Source organism: Ananas comosus, linkage group 2 (assembly GCF_001540865.1).
Source record: "Ananas comosus cultivar F153 linkage group 2, ASM154086v1, whole genome shotgun sequence".
NCBI classification, from domain to species: domain Eukaryota; kingdom Viridiplantae; phylum Streptophyta; class Magnoliopsida; order Poales; family Bromeliaceae; genus Ananas; species Ananas comosus.
This window is the reverse complement of record NC_033622.1, coordinates 2,302,974-2,320,863: the sequence shown is the minus strand read 5'-3', so window position 1 is coordinate 2,320,863 and position 17,890 is coordinate 2,302,974. Positions and strand designations below refer to the sequence as shown.

The 17,890-nt window shown below is 36.8% G+C and overlaps 1 long non-coding RNA gene across 2 annotated transcripts; it reads right to left on the bottom strand.

The window, feature by feature from the left end:
• Positions 362-17,151, bottom strand: LOC109704733. Of its 2 annotated transcripts, XR_002214474.1 has the most exons (4): positions 16,710-17,151; positions 8,140-11,290; positions 1,081-1,162; positions 362-700 (listed from the first exon to the last, which is right to left on the bottom strand). It is a non-coding gene; the product is annotated as an uncharacterized LOC109704733 (long non-coding RNA). The 2 variants fall into 2 exon arrangements; XR_002214473.1 differs by lacking the exons at positions 8,140-11,290; positions 16,710-17,151 and having other exon boundaries at positions 380-700; positions 1,081-1,829.

Below are 17,890 nucleotides of genomic sequence, written 5' to 3'. Positions count from 1 at the left end.
TCAAAAATTAAATACATCATTTATCTTTATAAATTTAATTAATTTACTTCATAAGTTCTTAAAATTATAAATTTATTAAAGTAAAAGATTAACTTAAATTTTAAAATCAAAGTATTGTTGCATGACTCGAAGATTAAATAGTAAAATTAAATTTTTCAAAAATTAAAAAATCAATTCAAAATGATTCATAATACAGGTATATTTTATGCGTTTTTAGCTAATTTGTATAGCTATAATTGCTGCAGCTGCATTTTTCTTTCTCCTTGGAACTCGTACACTTCTATCATTTTTTTTTTCCATTTGAAACTTTCAGCGCAATGTGCAAAAAGCAGCAGCAACACCAGGCTCTTCAAAACACAACTAAAGACGACAACCACAATTGAATTTAGAAAGAAGATAACTTTCAAGTATTACAGCTGCACAAGTTATATATAAGCACAACACTTAAAAATTTTAGCAACATGAACCATACACATTGACCCAAGCATTACAACATGTTTTCGACATTCCACTTCTAACAATAGGAAAAAAAAAAAAAATCGTAACCCATAATTATCCCTGAACAAAGTGAAGCATACAAGAGTAAGAAGCGAAAACCCTAAACCCTAAACACTAAACAGATTTTGCTCGGGAACATACGAATAGAAACTGTGGAGTCTTTCTCTTGCGACGTTCAGGTCTCACTTGGTGAAAAAACCTTCTGCACACAGAAAATCACACACGGGCGGCGAATAATACATTAAATTTCACCACAGCACAGAATATATAGAGATCTTTTTAAGAAGGTAAAAACAACCAGTATTCTTCACAAACTCAAATTATCAGATAACGATGTTCTTAGTATTTATATTCAACAATTGTCAGATAACGATGTTCTTACTATTTATATTCAACACCAGCCTTTGATCTGAACTCAAGAATTTTTTATGTCCAAAACATAGACTTAAATTATAAAGGAAGAATATTAAATAACTGTACGAGCCGAGTAGGACACAAAGCTCAGAACCTCCTGCTTTGAGAATGTGAAACAACCATTACTCTCCAAAAACTTTTTTAAGTTACCAAAGAATGATATCTTACCTTTTATATCCAATTAAGATCAGATCTGACAAGGAGGCTGGTTTTTTCTTTTCTTCAAGGGAAAAGCCTGTAAGCAAGGAAGCTAGAATTCAAAGTGCCCAAGTTTAGAGAAGACACATTCTGTTTTACAACCACTCAAGCAGCAGTTTGGCTGCTGCTCTAAATGGTGAAAGTATGAGACTTTAGGCCATCACAATGTCAAATTAAAGCCGTACATAGAGTAATCCAACAACTTCAAGAAGAGCAGATGGCAAAGTAAAAGATTTCACGAATGGATTTTATATCATATGACAACACTTGATTGGCGCATTAAGACTCCCACATACTTTAATCGATTAAATGAGGTGCTCTCTTGCTATTCAAATCTTGTGAAGAGAAAACCTATACTGTGTCGCTGATTCATATGATAGCAATGACATACCAATCAAATATTACCATATAGTATAAATTCACAAATCATACTATTCTTTTAGCCACCGAAAATTACTAAAATACATTTGACGTAACCTTGCCAATACGATCGCTAATATATTATGACCCATAGCTTCCATAGAGGCAGCATAAGTTGAGGCTTTATAAAACATCATATCTACCTAAGTTCTATCTCGCGTGCACAATCACCTATAGGGGTGGAAACGAGCCGAGCTCGAGCGAGCTTATGTCAGCTCAAATTCGGCTTGAAATTAATTTCGAGCCTAAATTTAGGCTTAAGCTCAGCTTGAAATTAATTCGAGCCGAGCTCGAGCGAGCCTAATTTCGAGTCGAGCCGAGCTCGAGCTCTAAACGAGCCGATTGAAATTCTCGACATTATATAATCAATAGTTTAATTTTTATAGAACATTACCTACAATTTGATACAACATGTCCAATAGTTCAAAATACAAAATAATTATAAGAAATGTGAGCTAGGATGACTTCCTGACTAGATGAGGGTCTGAGAGAGAGAGAGAGAGAGAGGAAAAAAAGTAGGGATTTGAAAATTTAAATGTTATCATGTTTTAGGGTAATGTGCAACAGTGAAAGTCTGAAAGGGAGAGTGTGTTATGTAAATTTAGAGTTGGGCTCCAAACATGTATAATTGCTAGCTTTGATTAGGATTATTTTATATGGCCAAAAATGGCACCAATATAAATAAATAATCCTATATTATATAAAATACATTATATTTATAAATATTATCCCTATGTTGCTATCACGTTTTTAGCCATTGGATCTACTTTTTGATTACAAATAACCTTGGATCAAATACTATTCCACCTACCACCATCTACCACCATCATCTCAACCTCACCTCTCCATCCAAGGGCTAAAAACACACAAGTATCACTTGGGTATACTTGTAAAAGTATTCTAGCCCTACTATATATAATATATAGAGAGAGAGAGAGAGTCCGGCTGCTATACTTTTATGAGTATTGACTCCTTTATACTCATAAGTTTTCGACCCTTAGATTTATTCCATTAATCATTTTTATTCATTAGATCATACTATTCAACCAACTACCCACTCAACCCTAGGGGACTACTATCATTCTAAGTAGGGACAACCATAATCCTAACCACACATCCCATCAATTAACGTTTAAAAATTTATGAGTACAAGGAGTTCTATACTCATAAGAGTATAGTAGCCCCCGCCTATATATATATATATATATATATATATATATATATATATATATATATATATATATATATATATATATATATTTTCGAGCTTTTCGAGCCTAATTCGAACGAGCCGAATAATACTCAAGCTCGGCTTGAAATGAATTTCGAGCCTTTTATTTTGTTCAAGCTCGGCTCATTTAATTTCGAGTCGAGCTCGAGCGAGCCGAATATCGAGCCGAACACGAGTCGAACGCGAGCCGGCTCGCTCGTTTGCCAGCCCTAATCACCTACCCACTGAGGCCTAGTTTAGGAATGTGACAACACGCACCTCTGGTGGTAGTTGTAATTACAATTTTAAAACATTAAACGAGAGATCATAATTTTTTAGCATTCCATAGTATAAAAATCGAGCTTCTAGCTAAGAATTTAAGTGTCGTGGCACAGGGTCGTGCCGAAAACTTGTCGTTACAGTATAGCATGGTGCACGCCGTGCCATGCTAACACGTGCCAATCACAAAAGTACACGTCCTGATAAATAATGGCATGAAATATTTATTTTCTTTAGCAAAAAAATATTCTAATTGTTTATTATATATCTTTATCAAATCTTTTGAACTTTATTGAGAAAATTACTTACTAATTTAATGAATAGAGGGTTTTGAGCTGTGTCATCGGCACGAGGGTTGTATCGTGCCGAAATCTTGTTGGCATGATACGGCACGATGGATACGGTCCGTACCGATAGGCACTTAAATCCTTGCTTTTGGCCACCACATTACCAAACTAGACCTAATAAGGGCTGTCACATGGTTGGTTGCAGAACAACAGAACGGCATAATTTTCACCCCAACTCAAAAAACTGTTTTAAAAGCTCTAGATGAGTCAAGTTGGAGATAATTTTCACCACTCAGAAATAATGGAAAGCAAAATAAAAGATATTCCTAATGAGCTTTATATCATATGACAATATTTGATTGGCATGTGAAGACTCGAGATAAGTAATAATATGAAGAAACTCTCTTACTTGTAACGATCGAATCTTGCCCACCGACCAAACCTTCACGTTGCCACTTACACGACTTCAGAGCTAGCACAGGCCAATCAAACATTACCACATTATACAAAACTCATCAATAATACCTTTTTTTTAATCATCCATTCTTTCCAATGCTACTAAGATACCCTTCACCTAGTCTTGTAACATAATACATTATACATCAATATTTGATGTAATGCAAACATTATAAGCAAAGGCTGAGACGAAACACCACATCACTTGTTCTTTCAATTTTCCATCTTTTGCCACCACCTCCTCACTAATGGCAATGGCAATTTGAGCTTGTCATCTATAAACCGCTTGTATTCGGCCAAAAAACCTTGCTCAAAGAAACAAGCAGTTCGTCAATCAGCTTCCTTTTCTTACGAATAACCAAAGCTTGAGCTGAGCCGAGTTCGCTCATGTTCCGCTTAAGCTCAATAATATCGTAAAAGAACACAAAAGCTCAAACATGTACCTACAGTACCGTCTAAAGGCCCCAACTTCTTTATTTTCATACAACAGAGAACACTCGAGTCATAATAAATGCAATTCTCGATGCCGGATAAAACTGAATAATGTAGAATCAAGAAAAGTTTATACAGATAAAATTCTTAATTGGCTCAAATTTCAGCTTGCATGTCATGGCTGCCATCCTCTGGTAATTAAATTTAAAGTATAACAGAGCTATCTGGCTGAAGCAGAAACACAGTCCAATACTCAATTGCAACGAATTGAAATTTGAGGACCTAACTGCAATTTCAAGACAATTCAGTGACCAACAGAGTAATCTATTGCTTGTCAAGTGGAGATGAATGGAGAAAAGCTATAATTAATCTCGAGCTCATTTTTATGCTCAGGCTCAGCCATTCAAATTCAACTCAATCTTACTCGGTCCACCATCAACCACACTTGAGCTGTTAGCGAACAGCTTGATTCAATCATTATTCATACTGGATAACAAGTTGCATCCACATCTTTCTTCTTTTACCACTGCTAACTACCTTATCATGACTTCAACCCCGTCGCCTCCTATATACTAAGACTAACTAGGATTACTATGCCGCCAAAGAAAATTACCAATTGGCAATGCCTCTTCTTCTATTAGGTGTCATCTGATTCAGAAAGGTGTAAACGGACCTCATTGTAACATACCACATCCCTTGTAAATCGTGCCGAGTTCCGTCAAAACGAGCGGAACGCGGAATTGAACGAGTTAGAATGAACCCTGAGCACATTAGGGCTCATAGGAGAAGCAAAAAGGGACCCGAGAGAGAATCAGAAAATCTAGTTAAGTCCCAGATTTTGTGCTCTCGGGAACCGGTCCCTGAAGGAGAGACCGGTCCCCGTACGCGTAGCCTGCCAGGAAGTCCTGAGGCAACCGGTCCCTGGTGGTGAGACCGGTTCTCGGGAGACCGGTCCCTGAAGGGGCAGACCGGTCACTTGCTGCGCAACAGCCGAAAAACTCGAAAATTTGGCTAAGTCCTGGAAAACCCCCGTTCGGGAACCGGTCCCTGGTCGGGGAGACCGGTCCCCGAAGGCGAAAAACGCCCAGTCTGGGCAGATCAAGGGGAAATAAGTTGAGGGGCTTAAATGCAATTGTCACAACACTATATGTGGACACCCCTCTCTCTCCCACAGCCATTTTCACCCTTCTCTCCCTTTTCCTCTCTTTCTCTATCTAGAACTCTTGCTCTAGGGCTTGGAGAAAAAGAAGAAGAAGCAAGAGAAGGTGGATTTGGAGGCTTTGGTGGGTTCTACAAGCTCTCCCACAAGAAAGACTTGGAGGAGCTTGGGCTAAGGTGAGTTTTTGGTATAAATGAGTCTAGGGCTTGGTTTTAATCCCTATGTTTTGGAGCTTTGGGTTGTTTTTGGCCATGGGAGCCTTCTATATGCCTTGAACTCCATGGAACCCATAAGAGCTCAAGTGCTCTCATGGTGGTTGGGTAGGGTTTGCCATGGAAGCCTTAGGGTTGGTTCCAAGGGTCTAGAAACCTTACTAGGATGCTTCTTAGATGATCCTAAGCTATTATTTGCTTAGGGTTGGGATCGATTCATGGAGAAACCCTAAATGACATTGTTAGGGCTTGGAAATTGGGACTTTTACCCTAGAATTTCTCGGAAACGAATTGACCCCGTAAAAACCTAATTGGGGGTGCCCTAAATACGTTGGGCAACTCCGTTTAACATTACGAAAATGTTAGAGTATAGTTCATATACAAGAGGCCTAATATGGCACCGTTTTGATTATAGGGCGCGGAAGCGGCTTTCGTAAAATCCGGGAGTCGTCATATACTTCACCCACACGATTACTAGAGGTGGGGGGTGCACGCCGGAATCATTGGATTCCCTTCTATGTCTGTTTTCTCTATTTTTGAGCATATACGTTTATATATATATACCCATTCATGCATAGTAGGGTAGTTACATGTGGAACTTGGTTTAACTTCAGTTATATGCTTCTAACGTAGTTGAACGTAGAGAATGATAGAACCAAAATGGACATGTGTGATTGGACCCTCAAGTTGTGTGAATGAGAGATTGGACTTGGACAATAGAAAAAAAGGGTGACATTGACATAGAGGCAAGATTTGCATTGAGAGATGAACCGTTAAATACAGTTTAACCAATTATGACATCGTCAAAGGTAAAGCCTTGAGAGTGGCAAGAATGAATAGGTAGAGACCTATCGTGACATTGGCATTGTGATTAGTGGCTATGAGTCCTCAAGTTGAGGATTAGATCGATACTCACATTTCGTCTTGGCTTGAGGGAGGTCGCTCCCCCTTGAGTGGTGCGCTCCGGAGTTGGTCACCATTGGGCGTGGTAAAGTCCCCCCAGATGACTGTCCCTAGGGAGGTTCGAGTCCCCCGCTATTAAGGGATTTTGAGTTGTGAGTTATTGGGGTTAACAAGGTTAACCGATAAGATTGGGTAAGAGCCGAAGCTTCTTTGAGATTTGAGCATGCATGCATTTTCTATTATTGCATCGAGTATATGTATCCACTGACATTCTTTTGCAGGCATGGTATTAGATACATTAGTATTGGTTACTTCTCTTTTCCTTTGTAATACTTATGCCTGGATGGACCTAGTGGGTAAGTCGGCGAGGTCGGATGCCGAGCCCACTGGGAACTTTGTTCAGTTCTCACACCACCAACCCTACAGGTCCTAGCACGAGCGGGGCGGCGGAGGACCGAGGCAAGGGTTTGGCGCCGTAGGTAGCCGCCACCGGGACTTTATACATTTTGTAGTCATTCCCTTTTGTTATATATGTATCAACTTCATCCTGTTGATTTAAGAATGTAAAGTGTAAACAATCATGTATTTGGAGGATGACTAAATGTAAAAAGATATGATGCAAGAATGTAATAGGTTTACTTGAATTTGGTTTAAATACTAATCAAATATTATGTATGTTGCTTAATTAGTTTAGAGCTTTCGCTTTCGTTGTTGCTTGCCCTCGCGCAAGCCTTGTATTATATATGCAATTCTCTTGTTGATTGCCTATTTATACATGTTGTTAGAGCCTTGGGCGGACAGGGAAGGCTCTGTCCGTTCGGCGTCTGTTGACGTGACCCGAACCCGACCAAATTGGCGGGGATTGGGGCGTGACACTCATAAACCTACCAATAGATCCAGATCAGACCCAAAATTTAAGTATGCAGTATAGATTGGACGATACAAATAACCACAAATCCTAATGCTCATTCAATCTATTCAAATCCCAATCACTTAACTAGCGGATTTAATTACAAGACCCGAAAGAATGCAATAGCCATTTCAACTATCGCCTCACCAGGAAGCCCCCAATTAAAAAAAGGATTTATATAGAGAGCAGGCAGTTTAGGCTGACTAAGAGTGTGCTCCATATGTCAATCTCACAACCGATCAAACAACAGAATGCAGAAGCTCTAGATAGGCTACACAAGAGAAAGCCCATAGTATATTCTTATATAGTAAGGCATAAGTCTTCGTAGTCCACTCAACTATTTTCATTTGGATTGACAAAGCCAGATGAAAGAAACCTTAATAATTTCACAAAAATAGATTTCAAAAGAAAATTATTATTAATGAATTATCTATCATGTTTGCAACATTTGATAGGCATGTGAAGCCACCTTCATGATACAAGCAGTATAGCCGAGGCTCTTATTAGTACCAACGAGGTACTATTGGATAAGAAAAACGTTACTTATACTGGAGTATACCATATGGAAGCCATCACTAACCAATCAAATATTACAACAAATACAAAACTCATTAACAATATTTTTTCTTTTGCCATATGTTCTTTAAAAACTATTAAAATATCTTTGACCTAACTTGGTCTATCTTACATGTCAAATTTGTCGAACCGTTATGTCACCATAAGCATCACAACTACAGGCTCAAATGAAACATCAGACCCACCTATCGTATGAGGCACTCTGGTAAGATGATCACATGAGGAAGCTTCCCAGAAGACGGAATCTCCATATCCTAGAATCTCCACCAGCAGTGAATTGTACCTTTTTACTTTCTTAAAACTTAATATTTCTCAAAAGTTGGTTAGATGGTTGGACTGAAAGCATTAGTTGGAAGGAATTTAACTTCTCCTTAAATGATCATCTAATAAGAGCTTTCCATGTAAACTTATGCTCGTTAGATGCCCTCAATTGTAACTCATGTTTCCATCCAACAATCCAACCCACTTTTAATGAAAAAATAAAAAAGGAGGGATCACTCGATTATGGGGATTATTGTGCCATTCTTATACGATCTTCTGTAAGGAGATTCTCATAAAATTCTTTCTCTAAACAGGAGAATAGCCAAAAACAAGAGAACAGGGAAACCAACTATCATCTCCTTTCTTATCAGGATTAGTCCTTTTATATTTCCATGCATCAAATGCAAAACACAGAAAACAACAATAATAAGAAGAGGAAAAGAAGAGCCAGTAGAAAAAAGAGTGGACAGGAGATGAAGCAAATAAATAATGGGAGTACAAATGTGTGTATCATTATGCACCACCATTTGGAGGATAGCTGTTTCTCAATCTTCAAACAGAAAAGCAATGGCAGAACCCAAACAAGTAGACGTACACATACAGTTATCAATGCAATGATGAAGCCTACTATACACCTTGTTACACACTATTTTGACAAAAATTATGTGCTTCAAAATAACAGAATCAATATTTAGATAAAGCAAAGTTATGGTTGAGATGAATAATCGGCCACAACAAGTCAAATATTGGCATGTCTAAATGACATAGTCATATTGTACGTACTTAAGAAATTTCAAAACAATAAAATGCATAAAAAAAAAGAGCAACAAGTTCCATACAATGTCCATTTGGCATGCCAATATTTTAGACAATTAACATCTCAAAAACATCCCAACAAGAAGCTCAGATGAAATATCAGATCCACATATTCTTCCACCTTTTACCACTACCACTCAAAACTGGAAAAAAAAAAGGAAGCTGCACCTCATATCATTTCACCAATTGTTAACAGCAATCAGCATCTTAAAAAAAGGAGAACACCAAAAGCAATAAACGAGAAAGATGCACCACAATATGAGAGTACAGTTGCGACAGGCTGGGTCAGTAAAGTGAGCAATAGGAGCTTTGATCAATCAAAGTCTCCATCACCCAATTCAAAATCCACAATCTACTATTGTGAGTGCACAACTAAACTGGAAGGATTTGCAAGAATTATTCTCATACTACAACATAATCCCATGATTTCATGTTGGATTGGGCAAGAAATCATTAAATTACAGCACCAATAACTCAATAACACAAAAAAGCCCGTCAGTAAAATAATCATAACAGCTTTTGTTTCTAGAGAAAAGGTAAGGGTAGATAATGAAAAATTAACTCATTGAAATTATTTCCCTCCGCAAGCTATTGATGAACAGAATTCAAATCGACTCAAAAATATCCCAACAGATAATTCACTTCTAATTGAACTCAAGTTGAAAACTCATTGGGTCAACTAAACCTCATTCAGATTTGATTCCAAAGAGTATTTGATATGAGTTGCAATTAGAAGGCTCAGAAATGCCAGAAGGCAATGTGCAACCTGTAGCATATAGCTGCAAAAAATGGTTGCCTGCAGACAAGCAGACCATCCAAAATTTGCCATGCCGTGCTGGTTCAATACTCTGTTTCATCTTCAACCCAATCAATCGAGTTTACTTTCAGCATTTAGCCTGCCTGGCTATTATCACAGCCTTTCAACATCAAAAGTAACTCATTTTAGGGCACATTAGGGGCAAACTGTTATTGAATAAGGCATCACAGAAACAAAGAAGTAGAGGTTTAAAAAAGCGGGTAGAGGAAGGGGGAGTAAGAGAGATTTGCACCACAGGGAAGAAATTATTGCCGGGACCTGGTCTACCAACCAAATATCATTACACAGCTTTAGCTGGAGAAGATAGGCAAAAAGGAGATATTGTAGCTTGCATCTGGTCTGTAAACCAAGCTAGCTGAACAAAGAGCCTCATTATATGCTTCCAAGAATGATAAGAAACAGGCATATCTCTGGAAACCAATATCTCTATGGCAATTTACTTGGACCATGAGAAATGGAGTCTCAGCTGAACCCTTTAGCACTACCTTCCACAGACCAACTATCAAAAGCTGCAACCCAGTTGCCCACATGGGGACCAATGCCAACCATGCCAGCCTCATATCCGTGTATATAATAGAACTGTAACGACCTAGCCCATTAGCACTAATAACTTGTTAGGCCCAAACCACTAGCCCAAAGTACTTAAATCTAGTTATTAGTCAACCCCTCAAACTCTCCCATATTATCCGATATGGGACTATTGGGGTGTCACAAGTACACTAAAGGCAATAGGCCTTCTAGGGTTGCGTTGCCATCGCTAGCTCAGTGGAGTAGCACAAAAGAAGAGATGAGGGGAGGCAATCATTTATTAATAGAGCCAGTAATAATAGGTAAAAATGTACAGAACTTACCTAAACTACAGTGCACTTTTTATTATGGTATTCATGATGTTAACCCAATGTAGAAAAAGTGAAAAACAATTGGACTTATCCACTCAAAAAGAAACACACCGAGCCTTTTGTGCAAAATGTGCTAAGTGCTAACAGTAATAAACAAAGTCCCACACACATGTATACACACATATATACACTACTAAAAGAGGAAGACAAGGAAGAAAAAAAATGGTCCATAGATGGGAACTGGTTTCCTAATTGAAACATTTCTTTCCCTTTCAAGGACATAAGTAGTTGTAATTTAATCCAATTCTTAATTTATTGCAAACAACAAAAAGTGCTTCAAATTGAACTCAGCAGAACACTTTTAGGAAAACTAAAATTTCAAATATGTAGAATTCTAGGATATCAATCGAATTCTATTCAGATGTGGTTCCCAACAGAGTACCATCACGTTTCCTCTCGAAGGCACAGACCTGCCACAAGGCAATGTGCATATAAGATTCAGAATATGGCTGCAAAAATGGTTGCCTGCACACAAGCAGACCGTCCAAAGTTGCCATGCCGAGCAGAATCTGCATATCCAATGTTCATCTTCCACCCAACCATCTGAAAGAATTGATATTAATTTCCAGATTTAGCTTGCTTAGCTATCATCAAAGCTTTGTATCACTAAAGGAACAGCAAGGAAGTAGCGAAGAAAATGACTAAACAACACATAAGGTACAACTTTGTAGCACTAAAGGAATAGCGAGGAAGTAGAGAATAAAATAGCTAAACAACACACAAGGTGGTCTAAGTGGGGGGAGGGGTGGGGTTGGGGTGATGCAGGGGAGGAGAGATTCCCAAGAAAGTTAGTTTTCCCAGGATTTTTTTCCCCTAGATTTCATGGAAAAGTCTCCTTTTCATCTTTTTTAACCCGAAATAGTTTTCCACGATTTTCCAAGGAACCAAAGAATCCCTGAGCGAAGAGGAGAAACGATTTCCTACATTTGGTTTATAAACCAAGCTGCACAAAGAACCTCACTATATCATGCAAAAAATGATTGAGGAAAAAAGGGTAAAACGTGTTGATAGTCTCTGTACTATCCCGATATTACAACCTAGTAGCCGAGCATCCTCAAATCTGTATTTCCAAACCCGACCGCTGATAAATCCAAGACCCTTTCCAGTAAATTCAGATTACGTCGGAGTTTTGAAAAGGAAAACTTGGGCCTTGTTTAGTATTGTTGCCGTTTTTTGTTTGCCAAACACAAATTTCATGCAATGGAGTGTAGCAGTGGACGGAGGAGTGCTTGCAATTGATACATTCTCGAGATTTGTTTGGCAATCAAAAATGAAAACTTAGTAGCAACTTTTTCCCACTTTTTCAGGTTGGTCGGGATTGTGCTAGCAAACAATAACAAAAGTAGGAAAGTCCACTGGCTGGCATGTCATACGCAATTTTTGTTTAACGGCAACAATACAAACAACACCTTAGATTCTCCATTGTGATATAGCATGCTTTGCCTTATCACCTCATGTTTGAACTGCAAAACTTGCATACAACTGTAACTCGACCTGGACAACAATCTCAGGCCTGAAAGGTGTTATTGAACCTTCGAATCAGCCCTCGGGGAATCAACAAAAAATCAATTTATACCAATGAAGTATGTAAAGTTTTTGAAAAGGAAAAAAAGTGCTTAGATCTGCCATTTCTTGAAGGCTCCGATCACCAAAAAGTAATCTGCATAGGAATACAGCATGCAGCAGCAAAAACTGGTTGCCTGCAGAAAAGCAGGCCCTCCAGGATTGCCATGCCTTGTTAGATCCAATCTTCAATTCTTCATTCCGATATTGTTCTCTTATCCATCAAGTGACCACAAAAATGAACGGTTGAAAATGAATATTCTTTAAAAAATGATGAAAGGAGTCTCATAATCAAGATCAAGAGTATAGATCTTATTTTAAATAGTTTAAAGAATTTTCCAACCAAAATTCAACTGATTTGGATATCTTCACGCCGTTAAACGTGAAAACGTTTCACATGTTCCATTAAAATTATAAATTTTGAAATTCTTTCATCATCAGGCCAATGATGTCGAAAAAATTTGAAATTTGGTTTCTAGGTACTTCAAGTGGTATAGATCATGTTCAATGGTGCTCGATTGTCAATTTGGAGGCTCTATTATCTAAAACAAATGGGTGGCAACGGAGCTCGTTTGCTACCGATAGTATTCCGGCCCAACTCTCTCTCTATATACACAGACACGCACACAATAGGGTTAATTTCATACAGCTCTCTGTAAACATATCGAATAGTAGATATCTCCCTACAAAGTTCAAGTTTTCAGATTTATCCTTTTAAAAGTTCAGTAATATTCATATTTGCCCCTCTGATTTGTTACCGTTAGCTCACTGTTTATTTTTTACCAAAAGATAAGTAAAATGTCAATTTTACCATCACAAATATGTCCTTTCAAAAGCCCCAACTATTAGAATAGCAGGTGAGCTATAAATATATTATATAGAGTCCGAGTATGGTGCTTGTAAAAGCACCAAGCACTTGGTGCTTCCAAGTTTTCCACCATTTGATATATCCCTTCGACAAATTCCACCCCTAGGGGACTACTATTATCCAGTCCTACAAATCTTCATCCAAAGGCTGAAAAACCACAAGCACCAATGACTTGGTGCTTTAAAAGCATAGAAGCTCAATTCTATATATATATATACAAATCTTCATCCAACAACCGAAAACAAAAAAACACCAACGACTTAGGGGCTTTTAAATGCATAGGAGCTCAATTCTATATATATATATATATATATTATATATATATATATATATATATATATATATATATATATAGTTGAGCTGGAATGCTATCGGTAGCAAACGGGCTCCGTTGCCACCCATTTGTTTTCAATGATAGAGCCTCCAAATCAACGATCAGTACTGTCGAACATGATCTATGCCGCTTGAAGCATCTAGAAATCAAATTTCATGTTTTTCCGATATTGTTCTCTTGTCCATCAAGTGGACACAAAAATGAGTGGCTAAAAATAAATATCCTCTAAAAAGTGATCATATGAGTCTTGTAATGAAGATCGAGAGTATAGATCTTGTTCTAAATAGTTTAAAAAATTTTCTAACCAAAATTCAATTGATTTGGATATCTTTTCACCGTTAAACTAGAAAATGCCTCATATCGACCATTAAAATTATAAATTTTGAAACCTTTTGATCATTAGGTCTATGAAGTCGAAAAGATTTGAAATTTGGTTTTTACATACTTTAAGTGGTATAGATTATATTCAACGGTGCCGATCACCGATTTGGAGGCTCCATCAACGAAAATAAATGGGTGACAACGGAGTCCGTTTGCTATTAATAGCATTCCGGCTCAACTCTCTCTCTCTCTCTCTCTCTCTCTCTCTCTCTCTCTCTATATATATATAGAGAGAGAGAGAGTAGGCTGGTATGCTTATGGAAGCACGGAGCCCTCCGTGCTTCCACTTTGTTTTCGATGTTCGGACTTTCGAATCGACGATCGGCTCCGTTAGAGTTGATCTAGAGTATTTGAAGTACCTAGAAAATAAATTTTGTGATTTTTCGATATCATTTGCCTAGTGATCGAAGGGGCTCAAAATCAATAATTTTAATGGCCGTGGTGAGCCGGTTGCAAGTTTAACAGTGTAGAAATATCCAAATCGCATGAAATTTTGATAGAAAATTTTTTATACCATATAAAACAAGATCAATAACTTTGATCTAAAATTTTAATGTCATATCATCATATTTTGTAAGATTTTTATTTTCAGCCGTTGATTTTGAGNACGATCCACTCCGTTAAATATGATCTAGAGTATTTGAAACTTCTAAAAAATAAATTTCGTAATTTTCAAAATCATAATAAAGTCCATCAAACGGGCATAAAATGAACGGTCAAAATCGAACGACGTCCTAAAAATAGATGATCGGATCCTTCAATTTAAGATCGGAGTTATTGATCTTTATCTAGGTAGTGAATAGAATTTTCTATCAAAAATTCAACATATTCCAATTCTTTTACACCGTTAAACTAGCAAGTATCCCATACCGGCCGTTAAAAATTGTCAATTTTGTGAGCTTTTGATTGTAAGGTAAATGAAGTCGAAAAATTATGAAATTTGATTTCTAAAAGTTTTCAATGCTCTAGATAATATTTAACGGTATGGATCGTCAATTCGGAAGCTCTATCATCGAAAACAACTTATGAGTACGAGGGCGATCGTACTCATAAGAGTATAGTAGCCGGACTCTATATATATATATATATAGAGAGAGAGAGAGAGAGAGAGAGAGAGAGAAAGTAGGGCTACTGTGCTATTAAGAGCACAGCAGCCCTTGTGCTCCTAAGTTCCTAACCATCCATCAATTTTGATGGGCGGTTAGGGTGAGAGAGAAAAGAGAAATTGGGGAGATATTCAAAGAGAAGAGAAATTGAGAAACCTAATTTCTCTCCAATTTATCTTCTCTCTCTCATCTTAACCATCCATCAAAATTAATGGATGGTTAGAAACTTAGGAGCACAAGGGTAGCCGTGCTCCTAATAGCACAGTGGCCCCGCTCTCTCTATATATATATATAGAATCCTTGCAACGGAGTTTTTCTTTTTTACACAAGTGCTACTTGTATATTCAGGGCCATTTTGGTTCGAGGATAACAAACATTGGGATAAACTTTTTTGTCTCTAAAATAGCTTACAATTACAGGATAGTCAAAAATAAAGGTAAAATTGTATTTGGTTTGTAATACTACTATTTTCATGAAAAATTTAAATTGTGTTTGATTAATAATCTAACAGTAGAGGACGGTGAAAAAAAAAGTGATAGTTAAATTTGATATAAAATATAATTTAATAAAAATAATTTATTATAAACATAATTTGTTTTAATAAAAAATAATTTATTACAAAATATGATTTCATAAAAATAATTTATTACAATATTTAATTTCAAATAATGTATTACTATAGTAATTAATAATTTCGTAATAAAAATAATATATTATAATATATAAGAGTAGGTAGGCTCCTACGCTTTCGAAAGCACGAAGGCCTTCGTGCTTGTAAGTTGTTTTCGATGATGAGATAACGATTCGACGATTGGCTCTGTTAGATATGATCTACACTATTAAAGCTATTTAAAAACCAAATTTTATAATTTTTTTATTTTATTTGCCTAGTGAACGAGTAGTCTCAAAACGAACGGCTGAATATAAAAATCTCACAAAAATAATGATAAAAGACTCAAATTTCAAATCAGAAGTATTATTCTTACTCTTGATATTAAGTAGAATTTTTTTATTAAAGTTTCATATAATTTGGATTCTTTTACACCATTGAACTTACAAACGTACCACATCAGCCGTTAAAATAGTCATTTTTGTGACATTTTGATCACTTGGTAAATGATGCAAAAAAATTATAAAATTTAATTTCTAAATAGTTCTAATAGTGTAGATCATACTTAATGGAGCCGATCGTTGAATCGAATGTCCCATCATCGAAAACAACTTACAAGTATGGAGGCCTCTGTGCTTTTGAAAGCGTAGGAGACGTACTCTAATATATATATATATATATATATATATATATATATATATATATATANATATATATATATATATATATATATATATATATATATATATATATATATATATATATATATATATATATATATATATTATGTGTAAATAATTTACTTTACTTCAATTTATAATGTTAAGAAAACTTGAAACTAAACCTTCAAATAGTACCATTTTACCAAAAAGGTGGAATAGTAATAGTTAGGTTTGATCGGAATATTTTACCCCAGCCAAAAAACATTACACTGTTTGGCAGAATAACGGGAATAACTTTCTTTATGCTCGCTCTACTTCCTTCCGAACCAAGCGGCGCCTCAAAGAATAATTCAAGAAATTATTCAAGAAAAAAATAAATAAATCCCACATAATACCTCTCAATAGTAATTTAAGAAGAGGAAGCTGTACATCTATTACCTAACAATGGCTGCAACCCGGTTGCCATGTGACGCCCGCATGTCAGTCTCACAGCTCCCGTGATATGTAACCGTTACGCTGAAGCCGACACAGACCCTTCCCTAGGGTTGCCTCGCCATTGTTAGACCAGAATAGTAGCAGCGGGCAAGGGATTAGGGTTTGATAAGATAGCCCCCCCACAAAATGTAATTCCAAACCAAACCCTAACTATAAGAATGATGCGAAAGGGGAATAATAATAATAATAATAATAATAATAATAATGATGATGATGATTATGATGATGATGGAGAGAATAAGGGAGAGTAGAGGAGGAAGGAGACGAAGAAGAGTATGAGGAAGAGGAAGAGGAAGAGGAAGAGGAAGACGGAGAGGGGGGAATTGGAGATCTTTCGCATCGCTCCGGAGAAACCTCCTCGGCTATTTCGCTGCCATCGCATCCGTCCATCTGTCGTCAGATTTTTTATAAAGTTAGCCGCTCAATAATTTTTAATTAAAAGGGCTTTTTTTGCAAATAGTTTCCTGATAAATAAATTTTAATTAAAAGAGTTTAAGTTGAACACGGTGAATGATTCACCGTGTTCAAACACGGTGAATGGTTCACCGTGTCTAATACAAATATCCCCGTTTAGCCAAAAATGGCTAAGTCGAGTTAGTTGTATTGGACACGGTGAATCATTCACCGTGTCCAATACTAATACAGCCTTAGTCAAAAAATAGCTAAGTCGAGTTAGTTGTATTGGACACGGTGAATAATTGGGGATATTTGTATTGGACACGGTGAATCATTTACCGTGTTTGAACACGGTGAATGGTTCACCGTGTTCAACTTAAACACCTGGCCCCAGCCCCGCCCGCGTGACGGTGACGTAGTGCTTGCGTGGCAGGGACAGGGCCATTTTTGCAAATAAATTTTTGACAGGGCTAATTTTAAAATAAAATTTTGTCAGAGAACTATTTGCAAAAAAAAGCCCTAATTAAAATTAATTTTTTAAATTAAAATTAATTTTATAAAAATTATTTTCTCACGATTTAGGTCAAACGAGTCCTATAGCTAGCGCAAACCCTTCAGTGCAGCTGTGGAATTAGGATTTGGCGGTGAAAGTGCCTAAATATATAGAGACAGAGTGTGTCCAGCTTGCATATATTTAGAAGCATGATGGTCCGTGTGTTATCAAGATA